Source organism: Solea senegalensis, linkage group LG21 (assembly GCF_019176455.1).
Source record: "Solea senegalensis isolate Sse05_10M linkage group LG21, IFAPA_SoseM_1, whole genome shotgun sequence".
Classification (NCBI taxonomy): Eukaryota; Metazoa; Chordata; class Actinopteri; order Pleuronectiformes; family Soleidae; genus Solea; species Solea senegalensis.
The window spans coordinates 16,893,822-16,911,866 of NC_058040.1; the positions used below are offsets into that span (position 1 = coordinate 16,893,822).

General features: G+C 43.0%; 1 protein-coding gene across 1 annotated transcript in view; it reads left to right on the plus strand.

The window, feature by feature from the left end:
* The first annotated feature begins 2,805 nt into the window (after nucleotides 1–2,805).
* The window catches only part of lpar1 (lysophosphatidic acid receptor 1), a 28,912-nt gene continuing 13,672 nt past the window's right edge, over nucleotides 2,806–18,045 (plus strand). The window contains exon 1 of the mRNA XM_044012884.1: nucleotides 2,806–3,221. The gene's annotated coding sequence lies outside the window, so the exon portion shown is untranslated. The remainder of the gene's footprint in view (nucleotides 3,222–18,045) is intronic.

The window sequence follows — 18,045 nt, forward strand, 5'->3', positions numbered from 1 at the left end:
GCGTCTTTTAGAGCAAGAGCTCCGTTTTGGATGCGATTCCGTTGGAGCTCAACAAATAAACATGATTTAATGGGGTAACACTTTCAGTTGGAATACTGTGCAGAATGTGATTTTGTTTGACTTTGATTTGCTACTTGGGAAAAAGTGGAGCGACGGATCCGCGATGCTCGTCTGGAAATGCTTGACGAAGCCTTCCGGGTGACGCGTCCACCACATACTTGTGAGTCGGCATGTGTGGACCACAAACCTTAAAGGCCACATAGACCGGAAGCTCCAATTAACGCTGCGTTTGTGTGTGTGTATCTGCGTCATTACCTCGTTTATGAAACCCTAAAGTTTCAGAACAAACAGTTCAGCCACTGCTGAGAAAATAGTGTTGTATTGTTTTCCTGGGCTCTGCGAAGCGGATCGGCACTTCCTTAATTTGATGTCGTCATCAAAAATCCTCACCACTCCTCTCACCACCGTAGCGCCTCCTGGTGCGGGCACTAGTCCGGGCACATCCAGTTGCGTACATTCAACCGCAGAAGAAGAAGAACTACTCTCGTTGTAGCTGCTGAGATGCAGAGCATCCACCGTGCCAGAGGGGGAGCTGTGTATCTGAGAGCTGGCCTATCTATTACGTCACTTCCAGGTACCTGGCCACTCACAGGACAGTGGGAAAGCTCTCGTTGGCTGGCCAATCACAACACAGTCCACATTCTAGGGGTGTGGTTTTGGTCTGAAACAGCGCGGCTGACGAGAGCGTCAGTGAGGAGATATTTTGATCGGCTCGTTTGCAGCGATTAGGAGGTTTTTAACCATGAAAACAAGTTAATATATGTAAGTAGACCTCCATAACTAACACATATGTGTGATACAAGCATTCTATGTCACCTTTTAATGTGAACATAGGTCAGGTGTCTAAAAAACGCTGATAACTCCCCACGTGCGTCCTCAGTTTCTTACGGATGTTCAGACGCACGTAGGACATGTTCCCCTGAGTGACCTCAGGGAACAGGATGAGGTAGATAGTTGGCCATGTGAGTTTGACAATGAAAAACACTGTTTTTGTAACAGGTTTCAGTCAGCATAACAGTTTTTATTTCCCCGTCTTATCAGGCACTCGCATGACAGTTTTGGAAGAATAGAGTCAAAAAAAAAAAAGAAAGAAAAGAAGCTGTTCTTGACGTTTATTTTGGAGGACGTGCAAAGTATCAGGGCGGCCAGGCAGCAGGAAGCCGGGGATTTGATCACCATGGAAGCAGAAAATGTGGATATCAAGAAAAATCTCCTGATATGCTTGCTTATACCTCATGCAGCATCCTGGACCTGAATGTCTTCAAATATGAGGGAAAAATATGGTGATCTGCTTTTTTTGGCCAATTTTAAAATCCTGAAAACATGCATTTTAGCAAGGAAAATTCACTTAAACACACTCAGATTAGCGTGTATATTTGGCATTTATCAACCCGGATGAGCCTTGTTTTTGGTGCCGCCTTCAAGTCGTGTTTTGTATTAAACGTTAACGTGCTGAAGATGAGCGCGTGTCTGAGCTAAATGATGCCAGGATTTGCATCGCTGCCAAAAACGAAGCAGAGGCAAAAGACATTAGTGGTTAATGGTGTTTGGAGCAGAATTGATAGAAATTGAACTCTTAATCAGCGTGAATGTTGATTAAAAACATTCCCTCTAGGTTTGAAACAGGGATTAAACAGTGAGAACGGGGGGGTATCCTTCTTCAATACTTGACCTCTCAAAGACGTGCAGTGAAACTAAATCACTTCTTTCTTGCTGACATTTTCCCATCTAAACGTTTCCTCGCTGAGATATAAGTGCAGCGCTGCCGGGAGACTTTTCTCGTAGCGTTGAGTTGTTCTTTTTCCCCCTCGGTGCTTAATTGAAAGCACATTTTTTTTCAGTAACTTGTTAAGAGCGAGAGAGACAGGAAAGGAGAGAGGGGTGGAGTGAAGCAGAGAGAGAGAGAGAGAGCGAGCGTGAGAGCGTCGACTCAAAGACGTATTGTATTCTTCACCAATTAACCTTCCACATGGTATATCAGAAATATGTCCCTCTGTCTGCGGGCGCCACGGTCGTCCACGTGCAGCTCTCAGGATGTGAGAAAGTATTTGGTTTTGAGGACACTTAGGTCTGCCAGCATCAGCAGCGCCATCTGTGAACACTTAGCGAGGTGTTTGTAGTAAACCGACCACCATGGCTGTGGAATGAAATGGGGCGTTGGAGCCACAGTACAACAGTGTGAACAGTCATTTCACCATATGTCTCATTAATTTAAAAGGTACAAGTGTGTAAGACTTTGTGACATCGAATGGTGCTTTTCCACAGCCAAGATTAGTTCAGTACTTCCTGCATGAGCGGCGCACAGACTCCTCTGTATTGAGATTTTGAGATTTGAGAATATTGAGATTTCCTTGGAGATGAACTGGATTTTTAAGTCTTTTTTTTTTTTTACTGATCTACAGTTCGCCATTGCTCGGTTTGATTCCTGTGTGAAAATGGGGGCAGTTTTCTTCCTGCACATGTCGGGATTGTCTTGTTTCTCCAAATCCAGTCCTGTCATGGTGGAATGGGAAAAGCGTGTTATTCTACAGTTATGAAACCATTAAAAACCATACACTTATTTTCTGACAGTTAACTCTTCTGAATGTTACGCACTGGGCCTTTAAGGTTTGTTGCGATATTGTGTGTCACACACACACACTGAGAGAGAGAGAGAGAGAGGGAGGGAGAGAGAGGGAGAGAGTCAAGTGCAGACAAAGGTGTGTGGCTCTTGGTTGGTCATTCAGAGAGAGTGAGAGAGAGAGAGACTTGCAGCAGCAGCAGCAGCAGCAGCGCAGAGAGTCACAGGGACTCACTCACGCAGCATCAGGGGCGTCTTCATCTGGAGAGAAAAGAAATATCACAACTCCAGGAAAAAAAAAGAGACACATCGACGCAGTGGTGGGAAACCCACGCAGGACTTGCTCCTCTGCTGTACGGACCTAAAATGAATGGGATAACTGTGCGTTTACTGGATTTGGAGTCTTGTATTAAACCGCTACGACTTTGACGCCGGAGCCGCAGCAGCAGCAGCAGCAGCAGCAGAGTCTCCAGGAGTTTTCTGTTGGAGGAATTTCAGGCTCCACGGATCAAACTTGAGCAGGACATTCAGGAACCAGTCAGGGATTAAGCTAAAACAAATAATCTACCTACACTGCTCTCACTGGAGGTGGAAACACGCTGTGAGTATGAATCCTTTGTGCGTAAATGATGCGTATTTCGATTTTTGGCGCGTGCAGGATGCGGGCATCTTTATAGAATCAAAGTGCACCTACCTGCCACGTAGACGTGGCGAGGACAGCGTTGGGTTCAGATAAAGAGCTTTGATGACATTTGCAGATGCCTGGATGCACCGTTAACTTTGGGCAGGACACGCTCGCTTGTGCGCCTGTAGAGACGTGTTGCGCCAGAGCTGGGCGCTTTATCAAACTCTGGTTCTGGAACAATATTTGTGGAAGGGAGTGAGCAGGGGGAGAAAAAAAAAAAGCAGCGGGCGTTGGGTCTGCGTTTGACATCTGTGTTGATTTTCCACGCTGATCTGCGTATTCAGAGAATGCCTTTGGAATTTCTCTTTCTCTCGTTTGCTCCATTGAAAAAAGTTTGAAACACTTCACCCGGCATCGGTTTCCACACGTGTTCCCACTTTAGGGGATTGCTATAAGATGATGCAGCAGCGTATCGATTGTCCTCGAGCATTTCTGTTGGTGTTGTCATCCTCCCTGAGTTACTGCCACCAGGAGTTTGTGTCACTCAACAACAACAACAACGTCATTTAACTCTCAGAGGAAAAAGTGCAAGAGGTTATTCCACTAAAACAAAGTCTGTGTCAGCATCTCACATGAATTGACACAATTCCTCATGATACTTGATCTCTGCATGAACCAGGTGCTCTGTGTCATATGTGCCTCATGACCATTTCCACACTAAATCATGCAAATAGGTGATGATTCACCCATTTTTTTTTTCTTTTCACTGGCGGGAATGTTGAGTATGACGGAAATGATACGAGTTCACAGGGTGCTTAATGAAACTCGAGCTGTGCGTCGTGGAGAAGACAACATCTTGTTGTGTTGTGCTGGAAATGGCCACAAAAACCTCTGCCAGCTCCTGTGGGGATGTGTCAGGACTCTCACTTCTTAAAAATGTCTTCTTATATTTTCTGCTCAAGTTGCATTGTTTGCCAAAGTCGTCCCAACGTTTCCAAATTGAGAAAATCTTAAGTGAGACCGGGGCTGTTGTGAAATACTTGTGTCCACAGAGGAGGTTTTCTAATCTCCCCGGAGAGTCGTAACATTTAATTCAAAGGAGGTCTGTTGAACAATGTAGTTGCGGTAGATCGTAAACTAATAGTTGACAGTGAAATTTTCTTTGTTTAATTGTTGCTTTTACTCATAAGCTTCTCAGCCGCCCCCCCCAAAAACCCTATCACGCAGAAGTTATCCTCCAAACCCTCCAAAACATTTTGCAGATGCTTTTATCCAAAGCCACTTACAAGTGATCGGCTTATTAAACTTTTAGTGTTACCAGAAAACATTCATTAAAAATGGATGCACTCCGAGACATTTATTACAGTGAGGGAGCAGCGAGAAACCATTAGGAGGAAAGAAGTCATAAGTGGAGGAATGGAAAGTGCTGAAGACTAGTTAAGGTTAGTTAGTTGGTTAGTCTGTATGTTTATATGCACAGTTGAATTGAGCAAAGGTCATAGTCTGACTAAGACAATCGGACAACTTGCCGAGTCCAAGTATACGAAATGCTAGTTAAAGTTAGTTGATTAGTCAGTACATTTGTATGCATAGTTTAATCGAGGTAAGGTCATATAGTCTGACTAAGACAGGCAATTGGACAACTTGTCGAGTCCGAGTATACATGCGAAGGCGAAAATCGATTTATTGGCCACGTACGTCTGACTCCGCCTCCATAGGTGGTGCTGTATGAAATGCTAGTTAAAGTTAGTTTGCTAGTCAGTACGTTTACATGCACATTTTAATCAAGCTAAGGTCATATAGTCCGACTAAGACAGGCAATGGGACAACTTGCAGAGTCTAAGTGTATATGGGTAGGAGAAAACTTTGTTTTTTGGCCACATATGTCTGACTCCGCCTCCGTAGGTGGCGCTGTATCTCTCTCAAAACAAACAGCGGTGCATGTGCAGAACGGCAAGTCCGACTCTAGTCCGACTAAGCAGGAGTAACATGCAGGAGTAATCGGACTATGAATTGCAATATCCAGCTATGTTAGTCCGACTAAGACATTTCTTAAGTCAAGTGTTCACATGACATTGAGAAAACCAAATTATTGTCTTAGTCTGACTAAAATCGGACTTTTGACATTCACATAAGCACGTCACATCATCATGTGGAGAGATTTTAGAGAGTTGCTCTTGAAAGAGATGAGTCTTCAAGAGTTTCTTGAAGATAGAGACTCTGCAAAGTGTTCTTTAAATGCAGTCATGACTAATGGTGATGCTAATGGATGGAAGATGAATGCCCTAACATCAGAGTTTTCAAAAAATGAGGCAAACAAAGCAGAAATTAGGGCGGACCTTGCTTTCCCACTAAGGTCGATTGGAGCTGAAGCAGATAAAACCTTCTTAGTCATTTGACCTGCAAGTGAATGCTGAGAAAACACATTCCCATTGGTCAAAACTACTAACTAAGGATTAAATCAGTTGTTTGACCAGTGGGAATGTGGAAATACAGGTGGCACAATTAAAGTTTGGGTCAATTCTCCTGTCAGTATTTGGAGTCAGAAGTTAAAAGACTTATGACATAAGATTAAGCTGTGAGAAAACTCGAGATGCTTTCTGGTCATTGAATGACCTTTTCTTTCTTGCCAGTTGCCGCCGTCTTTGTTTGCAAAAAAAAACAAATAAACAATATATTGGTCCCTGGCTATGTCATTAGGTCTAACAAAATCCACATGCTCCCATCATGTTATCCTTCCCCATTTGATGTTACCTCATTAATCTGGGGTTCAAAAGGTGTGTTTATTTGTGTCCTCACAACACAGAGTGAGGTCACTGTTTACCTACCACCCACTGCCACAGACCTCAGGGGGTCTTTGATGCCACAGTGGAGTGTGAGGAACATTTACCCTGAGACACATTTAATGGCCTTTAAGCTTTTTGAATCAAAGGGTTTGTTTATGTCTTGATAAAGGGGTTTGTTTTAATGTTTGATGTTAATATTTAGCAGGAGTTGAAATAGGGAGAGACCGTGGACAACAGTTCCAGCTGTGGGTGGAATGGGGATAAATAGAGCATGGGGTCATCAGCAATGGTAGCCTGTGATCTGAGATTACAACCAGGCTGTGATTTAGTTAGAACACTTCATTTGCTTTCTGATTGGTTCTCATCCGCCATGACATTCATTTGAGATGTTATTTCTCTTGAATGAGAAAAGTCCCAGAAAGAGCGATTCAGCTTTCTCTTGTTAGTTGTGGATATTTAAAAACTCAGCTCACCCAACTAGTTAAAAACCCTCCAACAATGGTATTAACATTTATATTTTGCTAGTGATCCATACCTTAAAACTGGAGACAGTTTCATCATTCGTGTAATCTAAACAGTTGAGTTAAAGAGAGGTTAAAGTAAAAGATGCAAAAGTCCAAAGTCGGCAATAAGAATGACATCAATCACCTTTTTTTTTTTCTCAGTGTCTTCATCCCAGGTTTACCTGCTAATTTTAGGGTTACAGTGTTATGACATAATAGAGAGGAGAGAGCGAAAAACAAACTTGACTTCATCCCTTACGTCTGCCTTTTCATGCAAAGCACTCTTGCAGAAGATCCCTCCTGTATCTTAAGACTTAGCCATGAGTGGATCATCAAGCTGTGTCACCATGGATATCACACAATAGCTCTCCAGTCATGGGAACACGAAAGAGTGCAGCGGTTTCCTGAGTAACCAGGGAAGCGACGCACTCTTATCGGTCCGCACACTTGCACTCATTCATCCTTAACTTAAACGTACCGCTCTTGAGATTCCAGGAGAAGAAAATGTGAAGGTCGAGAGCCGACGCCTCTGACTCCCGACACTAAACATGTCACCCGCTGCAAAGACGTTAACGTCTCCTGTGATGAACATTGTTTTATGTTTCACTGCATGAGCTCTGACATCCGTCAGAAGAGAGGGTCCTCGAAACATCTGTGTTGTGATTAGTGAAAGGCCGAATTCTCCTCCCCCTCGTCTGAGGACCCGCATTCCACCCATTCTTAACTCCTCGCGTCCAGATTGCTTCTACATTCACGCAGGTATCCCAGTCACATGCTGTGAGTTATTGTGGCAGGACGGGCTGTTAAATTACCTAGAAGAACATCACTAAATCATCTCTTTACTGCTTGTGGATCTTCTCACTATAACCATTACCCTCTTTTCAAAATGTTCTCTTTTTAACTCCTGGGTCAGACCATGTCTTAGATTGTTGACCACAGACCACAACGTGCTCTTAAGCTGGCGATCACGTTGGCACACTTAAAAAAAAACAAATGTGATGCACTACTGATCACACGTTTGTCTGGTTTGCAGTGAGAAGGGTCTTGCTGGTGCTTTGTCACACGTCGTGGTCAGTGGTCAGAAGCATGTTCTGGGCAGCCACAGTCAAAAACAGCATCAGACAGACCTAAAACCCTGAACACATGCCTGTCTGAATTTGTCCCAACACAGCCACAAGTGCTGGACAATTTGAGGGAAAATATCTACATTTTGCAATTGCAGTTTGTTTGATTTAAGTCAAAGCTCATTTCACTATTCACTGTGTAATATATTTAAAAATGCAGTGAAGACCAACCTATTGCAAGGATGACAACTTAAAGGTCGGGTTGGAGATCCTGGAAAAAATCAAAACCCTGTGAAGATTTCCACATTTGCTCTTTTCAGACTGAACAGGAGAGGAAAAGATGAAAGAGAACAAGATGAAGAAAGGGTTTTCTATATTTTCTATTGTATACAATCGTGCCCCTAACGTTGGACTTGTTGGAACATGACATAAAAATAGACAATGATAAATGACCACATAACCAAATCAGCTGAGGGTTAGTGTGCTAGGCCTCGACGTGCACGTCCAACCACAGAGACTGACAGAGATTGACTCACAATCCATGCACAGCCTCAGCGACACATTTTCACACATTTGGCTGCATCTGCCAAACCTTTCTCAAAACTTAATATAAAGTCATAGAAATGACTCAGCATAATCATGTTTGACACCGAAAGAGGAACCAAAGAAACTCCCTCCTCCATTATTATAAAGGTCAAAAGTCTTAAAAGTTCAATAAAAAACACACAAAAACAAGGTTAAATTGTCGGCCTTGTGGGACACCCTGTTGCCAAGTGCACACAACTTCACACAGGGATTGTTGTTCACCTTTAAAAACCAAAGCACGGCCTACAGACGAGACAAGTGTGCATGTTTTGACGCTGGATGTCCTTGAATGGCCCCACTGAGGCCCTGACGTGAACCCCAGGAAACATTTGTGGAGAGACCTGAGGAAGTCAGTTCACAGACTGATCTGCCAGGAACAACAGGAGAAAGTGTCCACATGCATAAAGCATACGTATATATATATATATATATATATATATATATATATATATATATATATATATATATATATATGATGATATATAAGATGAAGTGCCTTTTAAAAACTCTCCTTGTAAATACCGGCTTGCTACAACATAAATAACGCTTACTTTGTATTTACTGTTGTCTCCAGCAAAGTGAAGCGAGCTCAGTTAGACTCGAGTCTGGTGACCCAGTTGGCCGGTCAAGAACATTCCAGTTCTGAGCTATAAAAGCTCCTCGGTTGTCTCTTCTGTGTGTTGAAGGACCACAAGCGCCCTGGTCAGCCATTATGGTTATAAAGAACCTCAAAACTGAAGTCCAGTCCCATTTCGCATTCCCTTGCCCCTTGTCCCTTGCTACTTGGAACTGAGTTTGTGGTGGAAATCTTACATCTATGAAGTCACTTTCAGCTGTTGTTATGTAGTTATTGTTATCGTGGACTATGGACATTATTTGCTTTATGAGAGCAACTTCAGTTTCCTTGGATTCAGTTAATCTGGGAAATATCTTCAGTCCTTCTTTTGAAGAGTTGAAGATCTCTGTTTGAAGGGCTAGTTAGCTCTAAAGCTGTGTTTCCACCAAGTTAAACACTTCAGTTTGGCACGGTATGAATTTTTTTCCGGCAAAGTACCAAAATAACCCGCCCCAACTGTTCCATTTTTCGGAAACCCTTCCTTTGGGATACCAGAGATAACGGTAGTGTTGTAGTACTCGAGCTCGGTTGGTCGGTTGGTCTCGGAATTGACTCGGTCTTGTCTCGGTCTCGGTCAAAGCGGACTCAGAATTTTATTTCAAGACCTGTAAAGACCACAACTGTGGGGATATCAATAAATTGGCTGTGCATTTTTGGATTAACTTGTTAATATCATTACTGTAATTTTGCGTATATCGTATTGCTTCGAGTACAACCAATAACTTGACTCAATTGAAATGTTTGTCACCATTAACGACTGTCATCCCTCCCGCCCCCTTTCACACGCCCCCCACAAAAGTGCATGTGAGTGACAGGAGAAGAGGCCGTGAGAAGATGTCAGCCAACTCATCTATAATAACATTTGGTTACCTGAACCACAAAGACTTTTTACCTCCTAAATACCTCCTAAAGAAAACACAGCGCAACGTGCAAATTCTGCAAAGCGACGCTAACAGTCTTGGTCTTGTCTCAGTCTCGACCCCTCAAAGTCTTGGTCTTGTCTTGGTCTCGATACACTGTGGACTTGGTCTCGGTTTAGGTGGTCTTGACTACAACACTAGATAATGGTATAGCATGGGTGGAGCTAGACCCATGACAGTCAGATGAAGTCTATTCTCATACAAACTTGACGTCAACCACAAACCGAGCTGCTGGGTGTCCTCCATTGTTGTCCATTGTGTTGTTGTCTCATGTTTGATGTTGTTGTTGGTTGCCGTTGCACTGGTACAATGTCACGCTACGTATCTCACTGATTCGGCCATCGGGCGCAGCGCACACCCCACCTACCAAGTCAAAATACAAGCCTGACCCAGGGCTTTACTGTACCAAGATGGAAACCCTTCTACCTCAACAAATATTGGAACGCCCAATAAAGGGGTAAGACTAAGTGATAGGGGCAAGGGCTGAAATGGGATTAGATTATGTCTAATGATCTAGCGCTGTGATATTTCCGAAGTCTCCTGCACTCTGTCTGTCACGCACACGCACACACACGTTTGTGTGTTTTGGGTCAGAGCGCAGCACTATTGAATATCACCAGTGACAGCTCGGAGAAATACGTGATAAATAATTGAACAAAGAAAAGAAAAAAAGAGTCAAACCCTGAAGTCTCTGCAGACTCGCGCTGACGCAACCCCACATTGTATCTGAACTGCGGTGATGTAATCGGAGGAATCGGCGTCCAACGGTGTGATTTCATCAGAGAACGACTGAACACACCCGACGATAAACTGCAGAGAGAGCTGACACATATGGCACAGGCCGCTCATGTGGATTCAGTCGCGGTTCAATGGCTGTAGTTCAACGCAAATGTCACACACTTGAGCCGAGGGAAACTTGGAGTTCCGTCATGTCCCTTTGTATTGCATCATGCTGCAGGGTTTTACTCATCAGCCACATTGTTCGGATTGAATCTGAATGAATAAGGCAACAAGTCTCTCCAGGTGTATTAGTGCTTGGTCACTGCTGTAAAGACACAGAAGCAGGCCCGGTGCCATGTTGTGCCATGCGTGAAAGACACAATGAAGACCAGATGGACACTCTTTTTCACTTCAATGAGAAACACAATTCCTTTTTTGTTGTATCAGAGTCATAAGTTGTCTGCAACCCAGTTAGTTCCCAACAGAATAACGCACTTTGAATAATAGATTATGTTTATTGAGTGTTCATTTCTACACCTGCTTAAGTCCGCGATGAAAAATGGATGAAAAATGGCTGATTCTTTTTTTTTTGGACTTTGGTGTGGAGAGAGTGGGCAGTTTTACAAACTTCAGTGTCCAGTCGGAATAGGCTGAAAACTACTTAATGCTGTTCATAATGTATGAATAACTCATACAAACACACTTAAAATAGAAAAAGGCTTATAGGGGAATCAGTATAAATGTGGATAGTGTCGCTGTTTAAATCTGTAAACACGAGGTCCTTTATTGACTTCAGTTTAACTGTAAAATCCCCTGTGTGGAGACACTTCACATTGACTTATGTGACCACTAGCTGTCAAAGGAAACGCCACAAATTGCTATTTGTGTACACATGTATTTGTGTCAAACAGCTCATGTCGCACTACACTGCATTTCTGAGGAAGGATGTATGTATGTCCTTCCTCATTCTGTTTAACCTACAAACGTGCTGCACTCAGACATGTGGTACAGATCATCGCAGAAACGCCTTAAAGCAAAGAAGCTTATTCAATGGACTTCTGCAAAAAAAAAATAAATGTGTTGCACATTGCTCTGCAGATAATAACCCACGGGATGGATCTCGCTTGTAACTAAGCTACGGACTTTATAGTCAAATTGAAACGAGCGCTCGTCCTAATTTACGGCGCTGGCTGCCAGTTCTGCGTTAAGTGGCTTTTCACAAATTTCACCAGAAGCCGCTGGGGAAGCCTTTACAGTCAGTCTCCACAGAGCGCTCATTTAGCAGCAACCGGTTATCTCCTTCGATGGAAGTGTTTAAGTGTTTTTCGGAGGGGGGGGGACAGTTCTCTCTGACGAGCCGTGAATCAGCCCGTCACGGCTGCAGTCACGTATGACTCAACACCACCTCTCAATCCAGCCCTTGTCCCGAGCTCTGACCGTCCAGAGCAGCAGCAGCTTGAGAGTATGTGTGATTGTGTGTGTGTGTGTGTGTGTGTGTGTGTTCATGTGCACTCGCCCATGATGTTAAAAAGAAAGTTACAGAAAGAGAGCCTGTGTGTGTTTGTGTATATCTGGGTTTGCAGAAGTGCTGTTTCTCTGCTTTCTCTGGCGGCTGTACGGAAACAATGGGCACATTGTGTGTGGAGTTGGCAAGAGGAGACGGGGGGAGGTGGCAGAGAAGGAGGAGGTGGGGAGGAGAGGAGAGGAGAGGAGGAGACAGGGGAGGAAAGCATGACAGATGATGAGGAAAAGGGAGAGAATGTGTATTAAAGGGAAGATAGTTTGCTGTGGAAGGGAGTTAAGAGACGGAGAGGAGAGGACTGGAATGATAAAAAACGGAGGTGGAGAGATGAGAACAAGAATGAAATCAGATGAAACAGAGAGAGGAAAAGCCGGGGAGGGGAGGAGAGGACATTAAGGAAAGGAACAAGAAACATTTCAGAGGTCATGTAATCGAGACATGACAAGAAAAAGAAGGAAAACATGGAAACTCTCACTTTTCCTTGATACATGTTTGCAACATTCCATCCAGGCTTTGAAAAGTTCCACCTGTGAGACATTTCAATGTCTCTGCTTTCATAAACTGCTCCATGTTAAAGGGATGACCTTTTTGCACAGTAGTTAATCTTTAACCAGTAGGTTGTTAAAATATAAACCGTTGTGAAATGACAATTTTCCTGAAAAATCAACACAAACCAGAGGGAAAAAAAATGTTGGGAAACACATACAATATTTGCTATTTGGATGATTAACCTTATACATTGTTATTAAACATTCAATTCAGCGTCATTTGGCTCCAAACCTCCCGAAACCAAAGGAGTATTGTGTTCTCCAAGAGAAGAATTACAGATTAGTTTTACTTTTACTGGACAAACCAAATCATTAACACACAAACGCAGAGTATACTCCCAGATCAGGGAATGGCAACTGTTCGACACACTAATGATGTTCAATATAAATAAGAATAATAAAAGTCTAAATCTTCTCTCAGAGCAGGAATAACATGTCCAAAATGTTTCCCTCCAAGCTTTATTTCTGTCAGGACTTTATTAACAATGGCGAGCAGAAGGTTTGGATGCTGAATAGTTTGGAGACTTTGTTGGAGTTTTATCTCGCTCCTGTTCTAACACAGACCTGACTGAACCAGGTCAGTCTATCTCTGTTCAACCAGAGATAAGAAAACACAAAGGACGGTCAGGCACGCAGCGCATTCACTCTGAACACGTTTAATGTCGTTGAAATAAGGAAAATATGTATCAATAAATGAACCCAGAGAGTGGTAACTCTGCCATTCCGTATAAAACCCATGTTTTCTTGTACTGTGGTGACTGGAAACACTTTTACTTTGCAGACAGTCAAACAATCCCTGTGCATAACAAGTGTATAAAAGCATTTCCATCAAGTGCTACAGTGCACTTTCAGCTCGGCGCAAAGTGGTTCGGTGTACAGTAAACCCTGATGGCGACGTCTGCGTCAGCTGTATAAACGGCGTGACATAGAAGTAGCAATAGTGGTACTAGTAGGTTTAGCAGTAGTTGAGCTTAATTGTCAACAAAGCAAGTTACACAGCTCACATTTAGCAAAGAAGCAACATAATCACTGGACAGAAACTGTGAATAAAAGAAGTAGCGCAACAATAAATTCAACAAAGAAGGAAACACTCATACGTACAATGTTCATCAACAAGATGAAGGTGGTAAAGCACAGTATCCCATTATGTTTCCATTGTTGCCCAGAAGTGAATTCAGGATTGGTTATTTTGGCACACTTTCTGACAATGGAAATGCACATATTTATACAACTCATAGAGTAAATAAGTTTGGATGGTGCGCCATCACATTTCAAATCTATAACCTAGTAAAAGATTAGATATTTCCCCTAAATCGTTCAGGCCTAGACACATCGTTCGTATCCAGAAAGTGCAACCGTTCTCCGCTGCTTGATGACAACACAACGCGCCGCGCCTCATTTCGAGAGCATCTTAAATGCCTCTCTTAAGACATTTGTGTCGTGCCTGGAGCAGCTTTGCGGCAGGTGTCCGTACGCCGGGCCTTCGGTCTGGTTGTTGCGTCCCTGCAGCTTTTCAACAGCTGAGGATCTCCTCATGAGCGGGTGTGTCGTTTCGTCTTTTGTTTCATACTGTGGCTTATCGTCTCATGCAAACATATTTGGTAATAGAGAGAAAGTCAGAGAGGAAGCAGAGATTACTCTGTGTGTGTGTGTGTGTGTGTGTGTGTGTGTGTTCTAGAATGGGAATCTCTGTGAGGATCACAAAACTTGAGAAAGTGAGGACATTTTCAATGACGTTTTTGAGGTTTTGTGATGGTTAAGGTTAGGGTAAGGGGTTAGGGAATACATTATGTCCTCACTATGAATGCTGCTCAAACTATACGTTGAATGCAGTGCAGCGTTTGGTGCTGATGCCTGAGTTATGACCTCATTTGTGAGGATTCCAGGGTGGTCCATTCATACTCTGTAAGTCACACACACACACACACACACACACACATAAAACCCACTTTCCTCTCTTTCCACACAGCCAGACTTTGTCACACATTAAGATAGCGTGTCAATACACACTCAGGCACAGCGGGCGTCTTGTTCTCAATCCTTAACACCTTGCCTTCAAGACAGTGGAGTACACACACACACTCCCAAACGTTCCTCTCACCAAAATACTTAAACAACGTAGTAATTCAGACTTTGTCTTTTATAGTGCAGACATAGCACACGCCCAGGTGCACAGAAACGGCACAGAAACCTGAAAACCCCTCTGTCCGTGTCGTCTTTTCTGGCCCATTACAAGCAAATACGCACGCGTCTCCCGCCACCAGGCTCCGTGGCTCTGATGAAAGTGTTGAGAATGTGTACTGAGAGGCCACTGACACTTCCTGCCACTCTCTGGTGCTGACGACTCGCCTCAGGCATCCCCGTGCCCCGGTCACCGCTCCCAGCAGACGATTAATGGCAACAGAACCACAGATGATGAGCAGAATAGACTGGACTTTCATCTGCTATGACAAGTGTCACTACAGAGGGGCCCCTCGGATTTATTCTGCATTAGTGCTGCTGCTGTCAATCAGCTGCTGCTTTGCCACTAATGGCCGAGTTACAGCTGTAACAATTACAAACCCAAAGAATCCCATGTAGGTCCCGATAACTGCGGACATCATCGTTATAAACTCTGGGCTACTGTCATTTTTCATTGGAGGGTTAGCAACAGTCACATATTTTGCTTAGATCAGTGTGACACTTTTCTACTATACAGCTCTAGTTCAAAGCTACTCTCTTTTTCTGCTTTACTATTAGTGGTAGTACCTGGTACCTGATTCTTTTTTTAGTACCTTCTCTGACGTCGACTAAAATGTGACGTGGACAGACTGCCGGCCACTGATTGGTCAGTGAGTGTCGTCACTGGAAGAGTCAGGAGCCCGACGTTCGACACAAGGATCAAAGCGAACAATGCCGAACTGTAGATCGGCTAAAAAGTCTGAAAAATCCTGAAAACATGAGTTAATCTCCAACATTTAGGAAATGTCTAAAATCAATATTTAACAGAGGAGTCTGGTGTATTTAGACAGGTGATCGTGAGCCGAATCACATCCCCGTTCATAGTCAGACAGAATCTGTGCTCTGGTCGTACAGGAAGTACTGAACCAATCTTTGTAATTAACTGTAACTGATTAACTGTAATGATTCAGTTACACCAGAAACAACTGCTTTGCTGCTTTGAGTCACGTAAAAATCGGACGTCGTTTCTTACGCCGAACCCGCCTACGATGATGAAGTACTATAGTAATGGAAAACGACGGGACTGAAACCAAACTGAAACTAAAATGTTGGTGCAAAAATTGAATATACCATCCATAAATGTGGTTGTGTGTGTGTGCAATGTGCTTTTTAAACATTTTCTTTTGGGTTTTGGTGGCCTTTGAATAAGTAATAATATATGTACTTTAGGCAAAGGCCTCGCTTTACTGAACAAACAAACTAGCCATTTAACATTTGGAAGGCCTCTCGCATATGCCAAGGCCACCGTAGATTCCCTGACGCTCTCGGAAAAGGGATTGAGTGCAAGAATCCTTGGTTTGTTACAATCTGCATTCTCACCATCCATCCCCAAAAATGAACTTATTCCTTATGCATATATGATGAGACGTAAGCAGTTTCATTTGAGGAACTAATCTATACCGAACAGTTGAGAAGACGAAAACCTTTGATTCAATCATCAGTCTTTACATTGAGCCGTTCGTCAAATGATAAGCTGCGAAAACACGCGCACTCTCAAAAGGGTGCTCTATTATAAATATTATTGTCTTGCGTAAAGAAATGAAGCAGCCACATCTGGCCTGTCCAAATCCATTCAGTATTAGCCGTGAATCCGTTTGGCTAATTGAACGTTACCATTGCTGTTCAAACAAATCACAGCTACTCCAAGCAAACACGCGTGCACAAGGAGCTCCTTATCAGCCCCAACTCAGGAAATTGAGGATATAAACAGAGTCCAGAAAACTATTCATTTAATGGATTATGACTTCCTTTGTGCTATTATTGGGCTAATACTTGTTTTTGGCTGAAGAACATAAGAGCTGCAAAGTTGCTGAGCAATGTTGTTTTTGGCTGTGTTAATCATCATAAATACAGAGTTTATATGTGAAAGAGAAGCTAAAAAGCAGGACTGAAATATAAGTTTTAGTTGTCTAAAAGGGTGACCCTTTATTTTATTTGATGAATTGTTTCCCCTTGAGGATCATTCATTTTCCATGTGACATTTTCGGAGGTCTAGGTTTGGATAACGTTATGAATTTGACCAAGAGGAAAAACTCTCTTGCTTGTGTCAGTGCTGACCTTAAAGAAAGGTTTAAGGGATTTGAGCAGTCGTATTAGAGAGGACATCAAAAGAAGAGGACTTCCACAAAAACACTGGCCTTTGACCCAGAATGTCTAATACCCATTCTTTCATTCCTCGCCCCCTGTTTTTTTTTGTTTCTTCAGTTGCGTCCTCCCTTCTTCTCTCTTTGTGTATGGATCACTTTCATGCACACACACACACACACTCGTCTCTAGCCCTGAGGACCTGTTTCCGGTCTGGGTTTGTATGAGAGAGACTAGTGAGCATCTGTGTGCGACTGGAGCTTATTACACACAGACACACAGCCTTCCTGTTCCCTTGCTTGTGTGTGTGAGTTGACTTTTAAGCATCGTGTTGCTGCTGCTTCGTTCTCTCAGTTTCCTTGTGTGCTTTTTTTTTTTCTTCTCCACACTTGTAAAACTTGACCAGATAGAAAAAAAACACACTTGCTTCCTGTTTCATGATACAGGGATACATTAAAACTCACCCACAGCTGCTCACACACCACCCTTGTGTGGCGGTGGTGCCGTAAACAAGTGATTTGGGTTCAGTCCCGTTTCACCCCTCACCCTGACCACTATGGGTTAACTTCAAACAGAATGTTTCTGGATTAACCAAATCCAAGGAAACTGTTACCGTCATGAAGCTAACGTTGGAGATTGAAGATATTTCCTGACCTGTACATACTATATATTCCCATAGTGTACAAAAATGTGGTTCTATGTTCTTGAACTCAATTTGTTCAGCTAGAATTGAACCGCTACCTCTTGTGACTCTGTTTCAAGGGACAAGGGTTCAGTGGAAGGGGTACAAAGGGGAAATGGGACTGGGCCTTGGTTTGTTTTGTTGGTCAAACTCATTTATAGACCTAATTGGCTCGTTCAAAGCTGCTGCTTCTGCGCTAACAATGACTGCACTCTGTATGTGAAACACTAAGCAGTGTTTTGGACGTTACAAAAGATGAATGTTTTTTTTCCTGAAGAGGAGATTAAGTAATTCTGAACAAAAGGATAAAAAGAGAAAAAGAACATGTGCTCGGAAAAGGAAAAACAAAGAGGTCATGCCACTAAATCCATGCTAATGCGAAGGTTAGTTCAAATGCTGTTTGAGTTTCAATGTAGGCCAGTGTTGTTGGTACATAGTGCTGGAAAGAGGGGAGAGCAGCAGCTCATTACAATCAAAACCAGATATGGTTGAACCTTTAGGAAGAAAACTAATCTGCTAACATCAAATAATTTGAAACAGCACGTTATC